This window comes from Hyperolius riggenbachi, chromosome 11 (assembly GCF_040937935.1).
Source record: "Hyperolius riggenbachi isolate aHypRig1 chromosome 11, aHypRig1.pri, whole genome shotgun sequence".
Taxonomy (NCBI): Eukaryota; Metazoa; Chordata; class Amphibia; order Anura; family Hyperoliidae; genus Hyperolius; species Hyperolius riggenbachi.
This window is the reverse complement of record NC_090656.1, coordinates 92,469,328-92,487,742: the sequence shown is the minus strand read 5'-3', so window position 1 is coordinate 92,487,742 and position 18,415 is coordinate 92,469,328. Positions and strand designations below refer to the sequence as shown.

The following is an 18,415-nucleotide window of genomic DNA, read 5'->3' as shown; positions in this document are numbered from 1 at the left end:
CAAACCTCAACTAGTTAGCCCAGTAATTCCTGTAGTCGCCACGTACATGGGGCATGCACAGCCATCGCTGGGAACATTCTGCGCAGTAGTACTGCCTGGGCACAGATCACTCCTGGCGACGGGAGAGCGAGGAGGCCATGCGCACAGTCGGACTGCGCATGCGTTGATTCAACCCAACTAAAGAATTCACCAAACCGACTAGCAGAACAATTAGGTCGTCCAGGAAGATGGCGAAGGGAGCATAGAATCTGTTCTATTTACTCCCGAATTATTTCTGATACTCTGTCCTGCAGCCAGCAATGATATCGGTCAGCTTCAGCGAGGTGCAAACATGCTTTTGAAAGACCTCAGGCTCATAGTGATTTATATTCTTTTCTTTTTTCTTTTTTTTTTTTTTTCTGTGTTTAAAGTTTTAGAAGGGAAACATTTTTTTTTTTTAATGACAATACCACTTTAATGCTGTTTTGGGTCCTCATCTGGGAGAATATCTTTCATTTTCTGTCTCTACAACTACCAGGGTTACTGGTACGGAGTAACGCAGTCCGGAACTGAAGCGAAATCTCCACATATGGGACACACGGGCCGATATGCTATTCACTTTTTCTCCTGAGTTTTGTCCTAGGTGATATTTTCACAATTAGTAATAAAATACCTTTTTTGCCACTAGTAAGCAATAAAATACTCAAAATAAATTTGATAGTACTTTTTCACTAATTTTTGGGTACTTTTTCAATTGCAGAGTGCTGAAAAGTTAAGATGAAAATTATCTAGGACATCATTTTTCATCTTCTGTTTAAAATAACTTTACAGCACGCTGCAATTGAAAGTACATAAAAAGTAGGTAAAAAAAAGTGTCATTGAAAGTATTTTCTTGCTTTCTGGTGGCTTAAAAGACAGTTTATTAATAGGGTGGGAAAATGTCACCTAGGAGAAAACTAGCAGAAAGGCCTAGTGCACACCAAAAACCGCTAGCAGATCCGCAAAACGCTAGCGATTTTGGAAGAGGTTTTTCTTATTATTATGAAGTGTTTAAGCTAGTGTTTTGTGGTTTTGTGGAGCGTTTTTGTGTAGCAGATTTCATATATTGTTACAGTAAAGCTGTTACTGAACAGCTACTGTAACAAAAAAAACGCTGGAAAACCGCTCTGATCTGGCGGTTTACCAAGCGTTTTGCGTTTTTCCTATACTTTACATTGAGGCAGAAACTCCTCCAAAATCCAAAAAATGCTGCAGCCCGGGAGTATGCGTTTCTGCAAAACGCTCTGGTGTGCACCAGCCCATTGAAATACATTACCCAAGTGTTTCCACATCTGCAAGCGGTTCTAAAAACGCTACCAAAACCGCTCGGTCCTATTGCCCATATCCTTCGCGCGATGGCCGATCGTTAGGGAGCATTACTCAGGTGAAAGCCTGAGCGATGCTCCCTTTTACCGAGTGATGGGGAGTGAGGTTTACGCTGTGGTGCTGTCCATCAGCACCACGGCCTCACTCCCCACACATGCGCACTCGCCCGCTGAACATCGCCATCTTTTGCCGCAGCATCTGGGGGTCTCCTTTAATAAGGAGACCCCCAGAGCTCCCTGTCGGGTCGCCACACAATTTAGAAGCCCCCGCGCAGCTCTCCAAAGGCTCCCCTGTCATTATACGTACCGCCGCCGATCACCCGACTCCTCTCGCCGCAAAATCCACCACGTAATTACCTTTGAATCTGCAGCCTGGGCTCCCCATTGGTCCGCTGTGTGAGCCATTTTATTGGCTCAGACAGCGGACCAATGGGGAGCCTGGCTGCAGATTCAAAGATGCTTTGCCCGGGCTCCTTCTATGCGCACAGTAATTACAGTGTTAGATACACTGTAATTACGTGGTGGATTTTGCGGCGAGAGGCGTCGGGTGACCGGTGGCGGTACGTATAATGACGGGAGCCTTTGGAGAGCTGCGCGGGGGCTTCTAAATTGTGCGGCGACCCGACGGGGAGCTCTGGGGGTCTCCTTGTCAAAGGAGACCCCCAGATGCTGCGGCGACGATGTGCGTTAGCTTAGACCTGCAAAAAGCAGGTCTAAACCAGCTAACGCTCATGTCTGCCGGGAAGCGTTGCATGAACAGGGTAATTGGATACCGTGGTAAGAACTCGCTGGGCGATTATATCGCCCAAGCGAGTTCTTTTGCGCCTGGGGGGGTCTAAAGTTTAGTAAGATTAGGCGATGCCCCCATCGCCTAAGTTAAGAACTCGCCAGTGCTTAGCGCTGGCGAGTTCAGCAATAGAATATGGCCCAGAGTGTGTTAAAAGACCAAAGAGGTTCTGAGCCATTACTAAACTTTGTATATACTGTTTTTAGTTCTAAAATGTGGTCACATGATGTAATTCCACTTCCTGTTCCTATTATTTTGGATTTATATAATGTCATCATCTTCCGTGGCACTGCACAATAAACGATGTACTATGCATCATAAATGAAGGCACCAAATTTGTAACACATAAGGAAAGAGCTCTGCCCAAATGAGGTGGGAACAATGGACACAAGGAATGGCAATTTTTTTTCCCTATGATCATCTGCTTTGTTTCAAGTTCTTTTTTTTTATTTTATTTTTTTCCCAGCTGACAGGAGAATTTACATGTGGTTGTGGGCCTTATGCTGGGAATACACCATGAGATTTTTGGGCAGATAGATGGCTCGATAGATAATTTCCGCCAGGTCCGAACTGATTTTGATTGTTTTTCTGAACTGTTTTTCATAAAGTGAATGGAAATCCATACAGAATAATCGAACAGAAAAATGATCAGCCAGTAAATTGGCCGAAAAAACTCATTGTGTATTCCCCAGGGCTGTGGAGTATATACGCAAATACTCCTCCTCACTTTATGACACCTCCAACTCAAAACTCCTCTTTAATACAGTGGGATGCGAAAGTTTGGGCAACGTTGTTAATCTTCATAATTTTCCTGTATAAATCATTGGTTGTTACGATAAAAAATGTCAGTTAAATATATCATATAGGAGACACACACAGTGATATTTGAGAAGTGAAATGAAGTTTATTGGATTTACAGAAAGTGCACAATAATTGTTGAAACGAAATTAGGCAGGTGCATACATTTGGGCACCACAAAAAAGAAATGAAATCAATATTTAGTAGATCCTCCTTTTGCAGAAATTACAGCCTCTAAACGCTTCCTGTAGGTTCCAATGAGAGTCTAGATTCTGGTTGGAGGTATTTTGGACCATTCCTTTTTACAAAACATCTCTAGTTCATTCAGGTTTGATGGCTTCCGAGCATGGACAGCTCTCTTTAACTCACACCACAGATTTTCAGTTATATTCAGGTCTGAGGACTGAGATGTCCACTCCAGAAATGTACTTGTTTTGCTGCACGAATTGCTTAGTGGATTTTTAGTAGTGTTTAGGGTCGTTGTCTTGTTGAAAGATCCAGCCGCGGCACATCTTCAGCTTTGTCACTGATTCCTGGACATTGGTCTCCAGAATCTGCTGATACTGAGTAGAATCCATGCATCCCTCAACTTTGACAAGATTCCCAGTCCCTGCACTGGCCACACAGCCCCACAGCATGATGGAACCACCACCATATTTTACTGTAGGTAGCAGGTGTTTTTCTTGAAATGATGTGTTATTTTTTTTTTCTTCCATGCATAACGCCCCTTGTTATGTCAAAATGAAGCTGGCTTGTCCAAATGTACTTTAGCGACGAGTTTTGAAATCTACATCCTGTCAGATCCACGCAGCCATATGCAGGGCGTAGATTTCAACTGTGTCAGCCTGGAACCGGTTAAGTTTCGTCTGTGAAAAGGATATTTTGAATTTGAAATTGCATTTTATTATTACAACAGTAATGGTCTTTTTGGCACAGGGTGAGCCGAATGGCGGTTAATTTCTATTCCCCCTCCCAGTCATAGCAACTTGAAGGGAGAAGTAATTTGGTGTCCGGTGTATGCAAGGCATGGACTGTAGCGTTACTTCTATAGCCGCACCAAACTCAGGCACTGCACAGCGTGCGCCTAGAAGCCCTGCCTCGACATTTTTGCCCACTCTTTGTATACATATACCATTCTAAAACCCAGGTGGGCCTTTAATGGGCATAGATGTCGTCGGCATTCCTTTTTCCATTTTCCCTCCCATCAATTTTCCTACCGTTGCATATTGCAGAGTTAGGGAAACTTGTAAGTAGATGGAGTGTAGGCGTCTGCTGCAATGGTCTCTCTATCTCTTTCTCTTTTCTTTCTTTCTTTCTTTCTTTCTTTCTTTCTTTCTTTCTTTCTTTCTTTCTTTCTTTCTTTCTTTCTTTCTTTCTTTCTTTCTTTCTTTCTTTCTTTCTTTCTTTCTTTCTTTCTTTCTTCCTTCTTAAAGTGAACCTCAGGACTAAAAATCGACTCAGCAGCACTGAAAAAGGCTTTGTGTTCCTTAACAGTTTCACAGCATCAGAACTTTGTTTCTCTAATACTAGCCTCATTTTTAGCTGCACAGAAGAAAACTACCCGGGCTTTTTTCCCCTGATGCTGTGCAAAGCATGATGGGATTTCTGATTTTGTTGTTCTCGTTCTGCTGTTTTGGTGCAATTTTTTTGTTGTTTACATTTTGAATTTGACATTTGAAGCCTAGCGTGTGCAGCTGGGAGGGGTAATCAGGACACAGGACAGTTGGAACTGTGTCTCCTGCTCCTGGTCACCTCCTTTCAACCAAAAAGATGGCTGCCCCCATGACAAAGATGGCAGCCCCCATGAATCACAAACATTTGCCTGTTCTTTTAAAACAGGGTGGGTAAGAGATTATATTACCTATCTATTCTAATTAACATAACTAATGTAACTTAATGACAGTATGTTTGTTTAGGCTGAAGTTCCCCTTTAAATTACTTTTCCTGTGTAATCCCATAGGCTTGTGGGCACCTCTGCACTACTGCTGAGTGGCTGGATAGTGTACTGGTTAAGGGCTCTGACACAAAATACGAGGGTTCGAATCTCGGCTCTTCTTGGAAACCTTGGGCTAGACTCCCTAACACTGCTACTACCTGTGGAGTGCCTTAGTGGTTGCAGCTCTGGGGTTTTGAGCCGGCCAGAAGAAAAGTGCAATATAAATGTTATTTGTCTTGTCTATACGACGATGTGTGTTGCTCTTATACATCATATAGAGGCTGCACAGCTGCTGAGTGACTAATACTAGAGTATATATTAGAGACTAAAGGTGGCCACTAACTGTCCAATTTCTAGCGAAAAATTATTCGAGCGATCAGAAATTCTGATCGGATTGGTTGTAAACAACCTCCATTGATGGACACAATCGATTATGAACGAGTGAAAAAAATGTCGTCCGAATTAATTTTCGTCAAACCAAAATTTGGATTTTCTTGTTGGTTGTGATAGATAGGAAGCAAAGATTGGTTCGTTGATGGTGTAGTGAACGATGTATTACAATATTTCACTTCCGATCAGAATTTCTAATCGCTCAAACGATCTTTTTTCTAGAAATTGGATCATTAGTGGCCACCTTTAGGGGGAACAGAATGAGCCCCCGACAGGACGAATTTGTGCTGATTGGTTTTGTAGTTTTGGGGTTTTTTTTGCCATAACCCAAAGACTACTTATTGGTTGATTAACTCCCCCAAAATTTGCCACAGAGGGTGATGGGGAAATATGACTGTGAGCCCATCTGGGTGATACTTTGTGATGGGAATCGTTCAGTGTTCTCTGTAAAGGATTGTGGAGGTGTGTCCGCACCATATTAGTGTATAAATTACTGAATACATGTCTGTGTTGCCCCTAGAAACTGTTTCACTCTGGTTTCTATGGGCAACAAGCAGAGCCTCTTACCATTATTTACTGCCCCGACCGGTATATTCAGAATGTGATGTACCAACTCTGATTGAAGGCATTTAGGGACTGAGCCTCAGGCCAAGACTAATTTAACTTCAATCACTTCTAAACAGATTGTTTTTTTCTTTTTTTTCTTTTTTTTTTTTTAGCACAAAAGATGTAGAGAGGATGACAGTGTGCTGCGAATTGCAATTGTCACGCAGTGGGTTAATTTCTTTTACCAATAGCCAAAGCATAATTAGTAAGCGGTAACCATCATGACTCTTGTGAAAGGGAAATGCAATATAGAGTCGTTACTTTTGTATTAATTGTATTTTACCTTGCAAATGGGTGCCAGACGTTCAGTAGCAGACTGTACAAATCTCTAGGGTATTATTTATAAGATCGCAGGCTTGTAAGGGAAGGTATATAAACTGTGAAATTCATGAGCTAGGCTTATTTAAATGGAAACTGCCCATTCAGAACTTAGTGCGACCCTTTCACTTTTTCACAGGTAGCGGAGTAAATGTAACAATCCGAACATTTGTATAGCGCTTTTCTCCTGTAGCCACTAAGGCCACGCTCAAGAGGCCATCCTGCAGTGTTAGGAAGTCTTGCCTTGAACTCCTTACTGAATAGGTACTCACCCTGGCTAGGATTTGAACCCTGGTCTCCCATGTCAAAGGCAGAGCCCTTAACCAGTGCAGTGTCCAGCCACTGCCAAATGTAAGGAGCAGCTCTCCTTTTCTTTTTTTTTAATAGACAAGAGGATACCTTTTGTGCTTAGTGGACCTTACCAGACCTCTTACTATGTAAACATACCTTTTTCCTGATTTTGCTTACCGAGTCTGTAAAGGTGGCCGTACATCTAGCGATTTTGCGGCCCGATTGACCATCTGATTTGATCATTTTATTGAATAGGATGAAAATCTGTGCCGCTACAAGCATGCCCAATCGACGATCAACCAATTTCAGACCAAAATTTGTCGACCATATCATTCTGTATTGCTCTGAAGCAAGCTACTGGCAGCGATCCTGCATTGAGCACTATTGCAAAGTCATAAAATCGTTTTAAACAATATACGTACTATTGTTTGAAGCGATTTTATGACTTTGGTCCTGTGCGCCTGGACCCACAATGTAAGTCTACGTTTACAGCGGAACCATTCGTTGTGTTCTCTGTATAATAGGAACGCAATGGAGCAAAAAATTCAAACCGCGTTTTACGGACTTATTGGGTCACATATAGTGAAACATACAGTCAATGACAAGTATGCTGCAGTGTACCTGTTAACATGTGCGTTTACTGGTAATGCACCGTAACACTATCGCCACACTGTGAACATTGTATAGGTTTGCATTTCAGAGCAGTAAGCCGCGTTACAAAGCGACTGTTACACCAAACCACAACGCACCACTGTGAACGAGGCCTCAGGCAGGGAACACACTTGATTTTCAGTTTTCTGTGCGCGTTTTTCTGAATACTTTTTCTGCACACCACGTGTGTTTCCATGCAGGAAAACGCGTGTGTTTTTTCACAGCAGCTGATGTAATTGATAGAGAAAACTGCCAAACTGTGCAGAGTCATCATGCAGAATGTCAGCTTTTTTTCTGCGTGCGAACAACACAGTAAGTGTGCACTAGGCCATTGATTAACATGAGTTCTCAGTTTTTCTGTGCAGAAAACGCGTACGGAAACTGTCAAGTGTGTTCCCTGCCTCAGTGATTTTAACAAAAACGAATACCGTATATTCCGGCGTATAAGACGACTTTTTAACCCCTGAAAATATTCTCCAAAGTGGGGGGTCGTCTTATACGCCGGGTGTCAGTTGCAGGGTGTCAGTATTTGTTCCAGGCAGAGCTTTAAATTACGTACCAAGTGCAGCCAGCAGCTTTGGTGGTCCTCTCGTGTCCTGGGTCCCATACGCACGCATCACCAGTCAGGTGACCCGGAACCAGCAAGCTGCCCTGTTACCCACGCGAGCGGCTGCTCGCAAGATGCTTTCCGGTTTGCAGCTTTCAATAGATACGGATTTTTCAAACACGGGACACAGGCATGGATGATGCAGGGGGACAGTGGAGGAAATAGGGGGACCCAGGACACGAGATGACCGCCAAGACTGCTGGAGGACATAGTGGGACCCAGAGAGAGAGTATATCTCAAACTCTATATTTATCTATATTTTAACTGGAAAAGTTGGGGGTCGTCTTATACGCCGGAATATACGGTAAATGCTTTAAAAACTTTTTTTTTTAACACTATTTTACTGATGCCATCACATTGTATATGTTGTGGAATTGCTGAATTGTGTACTTGTTCAATTGTGGAATTGAGATCCTCTGGCAGCCAATCTTGGTTTTTGGATTTCCATTTTTCTTATGTAGGAGCAGTCTAGTCACCGCCCACATGTCACATGAGATATCTGAGCAAATGAGCTGCATTGCAGCCAGGGCTGTGGAGTCGGAGTCGTGGAGTCGGGGCAATTTTGGGTGCCTGGAGTCAGAGTCTGGAAAAAATGCACCGACTCTGACTCCTAATGAATTTGTAACTGTAATTAAAATAGAAAATATGATAAAATGTACTATTTCTCAGATAATAGTCATCATAAATAATTTATACATACAGTAATAGCTGTGCTTAGTCCACAAAAATGAAATAAACCAATCAAAATTAGTTACTTGTGCTGCTTCAATAAAGCAGTCCCCATATTTTTCAAGTCAGATATACATATCTGATTGTGACTGCATATATGATGTGTACACAGGAATCTCTTATATATACTAAATAACATCTATGCTGTAAGTATAAAGCCTGATGTGTATCCATGTCACTAATAGAGATGGTCAATGAGATGGAAATAATTCTGCGTTGATGCTTGTTTATGCAAATGTATGCACTATCTTTGCTCATGAAATCAAATAATTTGATATTTTGTTAAAATTTGGTTTGGTGACTACAAATTAAAGGGTACCTGAGACGGATGAAAAGTAAAGTTTTATACATACCTGGGGCTTCCTCCAGCCCCCTTCAGGCCAATCAGTCCCTCGCTGTCCTCCACCACCTGGATCTTCTGCTGTGAGTCCTGGTAATTCAGCCAATCAGCGCAGTCCAGCCACGTGCCGCTCCCACAGCCAGGAACATTCTGCACCTGCGCAATAGTGCTGCGCAGGTGTAGTACGCTCCTGGTGGCGGAGTGTGTGCATGCGCACTACGCCCGACTGGCTCAAGTACCTGGACTCATAGCAGAAGATCCAGGTGGTGGAGGAGGACAATGAGGGACTGATTATCCTGAAGGCGGCTCGAGGAAGCCCCAGGTATGTATAAAACTTTAATTTCATCTGTCTCAGGTTTACTTTGTTACACAGTAGTACTATACTCTACATATGCACTCTCCAAAGAGCTGCAGGGAATCCACTGAGAATGTTGTGCACATTGAACACAGAGGTGTCGTCTATCACCCATAAACCTGGTTCAAATTTTGCATGAAGAATGTGTAATAGAGGAAGAATCTCTTCATTCCCCTGCAGAGTACCTGCAAATCACTCTTACATGTACCCACAGTCACATTGCCTAGGGCCTGATAGATGTTCTTTGTTCCCGTTTGTACCTTTTACAAGTACTCTTACCAAGGTCTAGTTTTAGTCTAAAGGGAATAAATATAGTAGTCTACATATCCTTCTCACTTCAGTTGTCTTGTAAAATTCCTAAGCGTTGGCAGTTAGAGACGAATTTCACGTTTTAATCAACAAAATTGTAATATGCAAATTAGAGGAGTCGGAGTCGAGGAGTCGGAGTCGGTGGAATCCTAAACTGAGGAGTCGGAGTCGGTGGATTTTTGGACCGACTCCACAGCCCTGATTGCAGCGCAAGTGAAATGCAACAGTGTCATTTGGCTCAGTTCATTCCTTTGTGCCCATCCTAACTGAAGAACTCGTCCACATACCGTTAATGGTAAGTCTAGCAGGTGTGTTTTCCACGCTCCTAACACAATGGTCAGAAAAATGCAATTGCAGCATGAAAACAAGCAGTCACAAAAAAAAATCTTTGAAACGCACAGGAATACTGCTTTGTGCAAAGTGATAAAACTCTATTGCAGGTGGTTGCAATTGTGCTTGTCAGTGGAAAAGGGTCGTAGCAGAAACTGGCAGATAGTGGTGGCAGTTTGCTGCCGGTCAGTGGATTAGTTTCTGGACAGCTGGGCGGCAACAGTACTCCAAACAGAATACATGGTGGCTGCAAACTACAATTGAGCGTTTCAGCTTTTCAAATTTTTCCAATCTACAAGATTGATAGAACTGAAATGTGTTTATCAGCTTTGAGGTGGTAAAGTTATTATCGCGAAGAGATTAAGGTGCCCATTAAAGGCACAGTTTTTAGGAACATTTCTTTATTTCGATCAGATAAATCTGCTTTTAGCTCCCTACACCTCGGGGGATAATCCGGCATGTTTACAGAGCCGCTTACCACCGCACGACCAGCAATCAATCAGGTGGTTCAACTGGGACGATAACTTTATACACGCCCCTTGCCCCGCCCAGAACCGGGACAAGGTCCTCCAGCACCCAAGGCTGAGACACCAGAGTGCGCCCCCTCCATCCCTTCCACCCCAGCCGTCACACACTGATTGCTATTAGACTATATATCCGGCAACGACGGGTCCGTCAGACCCTCCCGCTGGGCGGACATTCAGCCGACAGTAGTGCGTGTGTACACGCTGTCGGCGGGCTGTTAAGGCTGTTTCTGAACGATCTGCTCAGCGGATTGCCCCAGGGCCCCCAACACCTTAATCTCTAGGTATCTGGCTTACAGTCACTGCCACGTATCCCCTTTTCTTCTTTCTCTCTGCTTCAAACTCAATAGGGGATTGATAGCTAAGTGAGTTGTGTGCCCCCTCCTACACTGCGCCCTGAGCCTGGAGCCTCTCTCGCCTCGCCCTGGCCCCACCCATTGCATGATGTCACATTTGCACCGCTCTCTGCATCACAACAGAATGCGTCAGCTGTACAGTTGACTACGCGTTTGTACAGCCTCAGCCCAGTGATGTTGCCAGAGGGATTGGGTCCCAATGCCCATTGGGCAACATCTATTTAGTGTGTGTATATGAGTCTTAGTTGAGTCATAAATGAAGAGTCAGCAGTTGCTCACGATATATGTAAAAACTATCATATAGTGGATTGTAAATATCCTGTTTATTGATATGCGTGCCATGTACCACTATTGGGCAGCTTAAAGGGACCCTGATCAGAGGTTTAAAAAAAAGCAAATCTGGATTTACCTGGGGCTTCCTCCAGTCCTGTAGCCCGCAAGTTCCCTCTGTGTCCTCTGGGGTCCCGCTGGCGAATCCGGTAGGTGCATGACATTGGCCAAAGCCAGGCATGCGCAGCCCGTTCAGGCATCAGGTGCGTCATCATGCACGATGCTGTCAGGGTCCTGCGCATGCATGGAATTTGAAAGTCTGAACTGTGCATACGCAGGAGCCTCACGGTGACAGGTGCAATGACACGCCGGATGCCTGGACAGGCCGTGCATGTGCAACTTCAGCCGAAGCTGCCAGGTTTATGGATCCGCCAGCGGGCCCATGGAGGGGACCCAGAGGACACCGAGGGGCCTCGTGGGTTACGGGGGGCTGGAGTAAGCCCCAGGTAGGTCCAGATGTGCTTTTTTTTTTTTTTTTTTTTTTTTTTTTTACCGCTGCTTAGGGTCCCTTTACCATATCTTGTAAATGGGATGACAGAATTTTATGTATATAAAAATACAGAATCACGCTTCTCATTGTTAACAAGCTTTTATAAATAGGCCTCCAGGAACCGTGAAATGATAGCAGGGTCCAAAAGGATGTGAAGTAGATATTTCTCCGGCCTCTCCTCTTAGTAGGACTTTGTTTACTCGGCTTTCTCTTGTGTTTGTTACCCACCAATACTCCTTTCTTGGCTGTTTGGCTTACAGTCTCTGTACCAGTCACTCCAAATAACTCCATGAGGCTTTAACGTGCTTTCTTAGAAATGCAAAATTAATTATTTTGTTATTCAAATTATTGAAAGAACAATGACCCCGTGCATTTTTAATGAAGGAGAATCCATGGAGTGGTCTTTTGTAAAATAATTATTATTCATCTAGTGAATAGGTTGTGCAAGTAAATTACATACATATCCATCAATGTGATAATGCCCACCTGTATGAAATGTATTGGTCTATTCTTTTTATTGCTTGTGTAATTTTAATTATATAGCAACAACATCTCACACAGGAGCCTAAGGTGACTCTGAAACACACGTACACTACAATTAGTCATGTGCATTATAATATTCATACATTAAAAGTTAGTTGATATATGATTGTTTTTGAAGTGAACCTGTGTATATAGCGTTACGACAACTTCTTCTGTGCTTTTTTCCCTAAGATGCCTATGGGGGGGTGGGGGGCAAGGCTGGTTCTAACTACAATGGGACCTTGGGGCAAAAGTAACTTTGGTGGCCTCTTGATGCCCCCCCTTCCAAACAAATCACCCCCAGGGCCTGTGAGCCAGCTGCCAGGCCTGATCCAATCCCCCCCTCCCCATGTCACACAATATCATTAGGCGTCAATCATATGCCCCCCCTATGAAGCATTTTTAGGGTTCCCATTTTTCACCTCCTTCTCTTCCTATATAGGGAAAACACAGCATCCCTGCTCTCATGGGTCACAATAGCTGGAGGGAGGAAGGGCACCTTGGGGCCCTGTGGCAGTTTCCTTCTGTGCCTCTATGGAAGTGTCGGGGGGGGGGGGGCAGTATTTGTTTTACAGTGTTTATGTAAGTTATGTATATATTTCAGCTTCTTTCCTCTGTCTTTGCTGGTGTTATGTATGTAAGTGAGTTGTAATGTTATTGCTCTCTAGGGATGATCAGTGCGATGCAAATACTTCCAAACTTATGCAAATTTGTATGCAGATATATTCAACTTGAAAATGGACCAATCAGTTTAATCCCAGGTTCCATTTTCAAGCTGCATATATTAGCATAAAACTGTGCATAAATTTCCATCAACTCGCATCGCTTTGATCATCCCCTATTGCTCTCCAACAAACTGCGTTAAGGTGGCCATACTCTTATGCTAGGTACACACAATGCAATTTCCCGTCTGATTGACGGGTATTCTGAGAGGAAGTTGTATCCTGCACATATCCAAACTTCTGATCAATAACGGGATCCATTTTCCATTATCCATTATCCATTTGATTGAAAAACTTCGCAAAATGAATCCCAATCCAGTTATCGATCGAAAACAGTTGAAAATAATCGTCTGATTCTCGTCAACCAGACGGGAAATTAAATTGTGTGTACCAAGAATTATTTTTAGTTGAGTCGGGCATTGCTAGTGCTGCGCATAATACATTTTTGCTGGCACTGTTGAATTTCCTATTGACTAATAATATTTTTATTTTTAACAGTGACCATTACCTGTGTGTGTGTGTGTGTGTGTGTGTGTGTGTGTGTGTGTGTGCGTGTGTGTGTGTGTGTGTGTGTGTGTGTGTGTGTGTGTGTGTGTGTATGTGTATGTGTGTGTGAGAACTTGTGCCCCGTCAAATGCCAACCTGTTCCTGGAGGAGTGGGAACGTGACTTGTTTGCTGACGAGGGTGTCTCTATGTACCTGTGCCACGTTTTGGCATGGCCCAGGTACATAGATGACATCCTCATCTTGTGGATGGGGAGCATCAGTGATCTTGATCAATTTGTAAATATCATCAATCGCAATGTATCGTCACATGTCGCAGTGAACGTAGCCTTACATAATACCTAGTAAAGTCATGATGATTATTATTATTATTTATTAGATTTATATAGCGCCAACATATTACGCAGCACTGTACAATAAATAGGGTTACAGACAAAAATGGGTGACAGAACAATACAAGTAATAGACAATAGATACAACAATACAGGTAATAGCAAAAAGATACACAACACAATGCAGACAGTAGTACAATGCCAGATTATAAACTGGAGTGGTAGTGGTAAAAATTACAAGTTCCAAATTCTGGGTAAAGTGCACACAGTCAAGTATGATACACAAGGGGAGAGGGCCCTGCCAAAGGCTTACAATCTAGAGCACATATGTCGAACTCCAGGCCTGGAGGGCCAGATCCATGCCAGTGTTTAGGATGGACTAAGAAAGAAAGGAATGTGTTCTACCTGATGGACCACACCTTTCCTGATTCAGACCCATCAATTAATTTGAGCTGTGTCAAAAATGTGTGAGGACCTCGGCCCTCGTAGGACCGGTTTGACATCCCTGATCTAGAGGGAGGGGTTAGTGACACAAAAGGAGGGGGTGCAGCAATAAGTTATTGGCAGAAAGGATTAGGGCAGTGTTATGTTGATGTAGGCCTCCTTGAACAAGTGAGTTTTGAGTGCTTTTTTTGAAGGTGTTGAAGGTGGGAGCGAGCCTGATGGGCAGTGGGAGAGAGTTCCACAGGATGGGGGCAGCTCTAATGAAGTCCTTCAGTCGTGCATGGGAGTGCGAGATGCGTGGAGTGGTTAAGAGGAGGTTGTTGGAGGAGCGAAGTGGGCGGCCAGGTGTATATCTGCTGACCAGGTCAGAGATGTAGGTTGGGCAGGACTGATGAACTAGAACTGCTAGAGTGTATTTTGTAAAAGAAACTGATAACTTTTGGCAAAAAGGTCCTGAAATTATTCAGCAGTTGTGCAATCTTAGCCTTGTTTCCTCTGATGCCAAGTAACTTTGGGGATTCTTTGTGTTTGGCTTTTTATTAGGTACTAGTGACTTTAGCCCATTTAAAAATGGGCTAGGTCTGACATTACTTCACCCACGCACCGCCCGCCCCTTCTGGCCCCGTCCTCCTCTGGCTCTTGGCGGTGTCTCTGCGTCTTGTCCCTGCAAAAAAAAGCACTGACACAGGGACATACACAGGGACACTTGCATGTTTATTAGGTATTTGGGGGCTTTTTTTACTTTTGGAGGGGCATTTTGAATTTAATGGTTGAGTGGAGATGGAATTTTGTATGCTTCAATTTTTTTCTTCCATCTTAACAAATGTCCAGTCCCCACCTACAGCTATGCACACGGAAAAGACCCCCTCAGGCGAGAATCAAGTAATTATTGATTTCAAAAGCACCAACATATTCTGTGGTGCTGTACAAAGTAAGCAACAAACATGGGGTACATAATAAAACAGATCATAGCGTACACCAAATCTAGACATTAGTATGAAATACAGAATTGGTAATTACAGTAACAAATGTAACATGATGGATTAAATATATAACAAATTCAAAGACCTAAAAAGGTGAGAGAGCCCTGCCCTTGCACGCTTACAATCTAAATGGAAGGGGGGGGGGGGGGGGACAAGGGGTAGGGTAGTATAAAGTGTGCATACCTAGAGGCAGTATGTTTTTAGGTTATCTAGAAAGGAGTTCAACTTGGCTAGAGGTTGAAGCGGGAATGACCTAAGTTAGAGTGTATGCTTTTTGGAAAAAGAAATAGAGGAGGACATTTATCAAGAGTGTCTGAGGGTTTGGTAGGTTTTTAGAAATCTATGCAAAACTGTCTCAGACATCTTAAGAAATCACTAAGTAGTACAGATTCCTTCTTAAAATGTTAGGAATAGTAGGAGTTAGGAAGGTCTCTCAGACAGTGAAGTGTGTGAGGGAAATTGCTGTTGATGAGGTAACCAATACATCTGCTGTATTGCATCAATGCCCAGTTGTAACGATCGGTGTAACACAGAGAGGATCTGATTACCGGTGATCTGCAGTATCACCGAGAATGCAGATATATACCAGATTATTGATGATCTGCAGTATCACCGATAATCAGATATATCTCTAACCTCTGGACACCTGAGTGATAAGAGTGTTTTGGTGCAACAGTAATACTTTGAGGAGCACACCCTGAAGGCAGGTGCAAGAGCAGATAGGAATATTGCTTGACAACTGGTTCCTTCCGTAGACTGAACTCTCCCGGGGGAGGAGTCAGACAGCGAGTGGGAAGGACAGAACGTGAGTGACACTAATGGAGAGATATCACTGACAGATCTGTGAACTATCTCCTATCAGGAGAGATAGTTTTCGAGGTCGGACAAGCCAGGTCGTAAACACATGGACAGATCAAGTACAGAGACAGGAGGCAGATGCAGAATCCAGAGACTAGCCGAGTTTGGCAACAGAGAATCGGAGAGACAAGGTACAAAATCAGAGATCAGAAGAATGGTCAGGGAAGCAGAGGGTCACAACAAATAATCAACAATGTCTAAACTAAGGTGTGAGTTCCTTGGCCGTCAACACCTAGGAAACTGATCTAGAATATAATACAGATAATAACAGAATTCCTAGACTAAGGTGTGAGATCCTTGGCCATCAACACCTTTGGAAACTGGTCTAATAACACAGATACAGACAAGGTCTGAGTGCTACCACGTAGTGATCGCAACGGCAGACAACCAGCAAATGCCCAGCCACCAGTATATATAGTTCAGCGCTCTCCAGCGCCTCCCCCAAGTGCTGGACCAATGGAAACCGTTTCTGGCGTCAGCTGACCAGCCTGGTCAGCTGATCCCCCACTGACTGGTATAAAGCTCTTCCTCTCAGCGCGCGCGCGCCCACCTAAACCTATGTGGACTACAGCTTCCAGCCACACCAGAACCCTGCTGTGAAATGCCTGCTGCGCTGCACGCGGAATCCGCCGCCAGCGCATGCGGCGGTTCCTCCGCGTTCAGGCAGACACAAAGATGAGTAAGCACATACATCAGTAGTCACGCTGGACGCGGAATCCGCCGCCTTGCCAGAAGTGCATGCGGCGGTGCTTCCGCGTTTTCTCACACCAGTCCTGGAAGAGTTAAGCAAAGAACAACTTCACAGGACACCTGGCAGCATGGGGAGGAGCACTTTGCAAATCATGCCTATCCTGCACTGCTGCACTATCTGTAGAACTGCTATTAAGCATCTGCAGCAGTTTAGGGATGGATTTGCACTTTTCATTTACTGTAGTACAGCTCTAGAAATAATAGTACGCTAAACTTCTGCTATTTTGTAGGTTTGAGACATTTCTTATTATCATGCAGAACAGTTCCTCTTCTGGTTAGAACTGTTTAACCTCCTTAGCGGTAACCCCGTGTGTGACACGGGGTAAGCCGCCGGAGGGTGCCGCTCAGGCCCTGCTGGGCCGATTGACATAGTTTTTTTTTTTGCTGGACGCAGCTAGCACTTTGCTAGCTGCGCCAGCACCCCGATCGCCGCCGGCGCGCGCCCGATCGCCGCTATCCGGTGCGGCGCGCGCCCCCCCCCCCCTGACCCCTGCGCTGCCTGGCCAATCAGTGCCAGGCAGCGCCAAGGGGTGGATCGGGTCTCCCAATGACGCCCCGACATCGCTGACGTCGGTGACGTCATTCCGCCCCGTCGCCATGGCGACGGGGGAAGCCCTCCAGGAAACCCCATTCTTTGAACGGGATTTCCTGATCGCCTATCGCCGGAGGCGATCGGCGGGGCTGGGGGGATGCCGCTGAGCAGCGGCTATCATGTAGCGAGCCCTCGGCTCGCTACATGATTTAAAAAAAAAAAAATTTTTTTAAAAACTGCTGCGCTGCCCCCTGGCGGTATTTTTCATACCGCCAAGGGGGTTAAGAAGAAAAAACTGTTGGTAATGCTTTGATAAATCTGGCCCAGAGAGTCTAGCAAGGGTACAGGAGCCTGCCGACATTCGCTAAAGATCCATAATTCCTGAACCTTATCAGCATTTGTGTGGCCATTGAGCACATTATTCTCCTGCTCACCTCGCTTTGTTGTATGCCCTACATCATCCCTCCACCTGCCTCCTTAGCTAGTGACGCGTCTGTACAGAAGACGGCTCAAACTATCGTCTGAGAGAGTCCCAATCCCATCAGGTGACAGTCCTCGTACATATGTACCAGGTTCAATGATTGTTGTTACATTGAGCAGATTATAGGTCACATTAATGGAGGGAACATTTTTGAAATGATTTACTCATTATCTTAAAGCGGAATATAACCCTGCATTTCAACTTTGCTCTAAAACATTATTTACAGTATATTATATGCAACCAGCATTTTTTTTACTAGACCAGCATTGGAAGGGTTACACAGGGCTTTAAAGTTCCTGGAGATTTCTGCAGACGCATCCGAAGCTGAAATAGATACATTTTGTTTACATAAATGTATCTAAGTGTTGAATGTGACTCATCTCTCTGACTGAGGAGCTTGGAGGACAGCCAAAGAGTGTGTAACATTTATCAATAGATACATGTAACTAAATAGAATGTATCTATCTGAACTTCTGCATATCTCTCCACGGAGCTTTAAACCTCTGTGTTTAACCCTTCCAGTGCTGGTCTAGTAAAAAAAATGCTTTTTGCATATAATATGCTGTAAATAATATTTTAGAGCAAAGTTGAAATGCAGGGTTATATTCCGCTTTAAACATCTCCAAAATCTGGCATTTTGATAGGGGTGTGTACACTTTTCATATCCACTGTATCTACTGATGAAACCTGGAGGGGTTTGGTTATGTTTTGGGGCTGCTGTGTTGGTATGGGAGGCCTTCAGATACTTACACATGCATAATTACTCTCACCTGCTGGGATCAGGACACTATCCCTCA

General features: G+C 44.1%; 1 protein-coding gene across 6 annotated transcripts in view; it reads left to right on the top strand.

Annotated features, from left to right (window-relative positions):
* Window positions 1-18,415, top strand: part of DNAJC24 (DnaJ heat shock protein family (Hsp40) member C24) — a 177,234-nt gene that overhangs the window by 129,800 nt on the left and 29,019 nt on the right. The gene's annotated exons all lie outside the window — the stretch shown is intronic.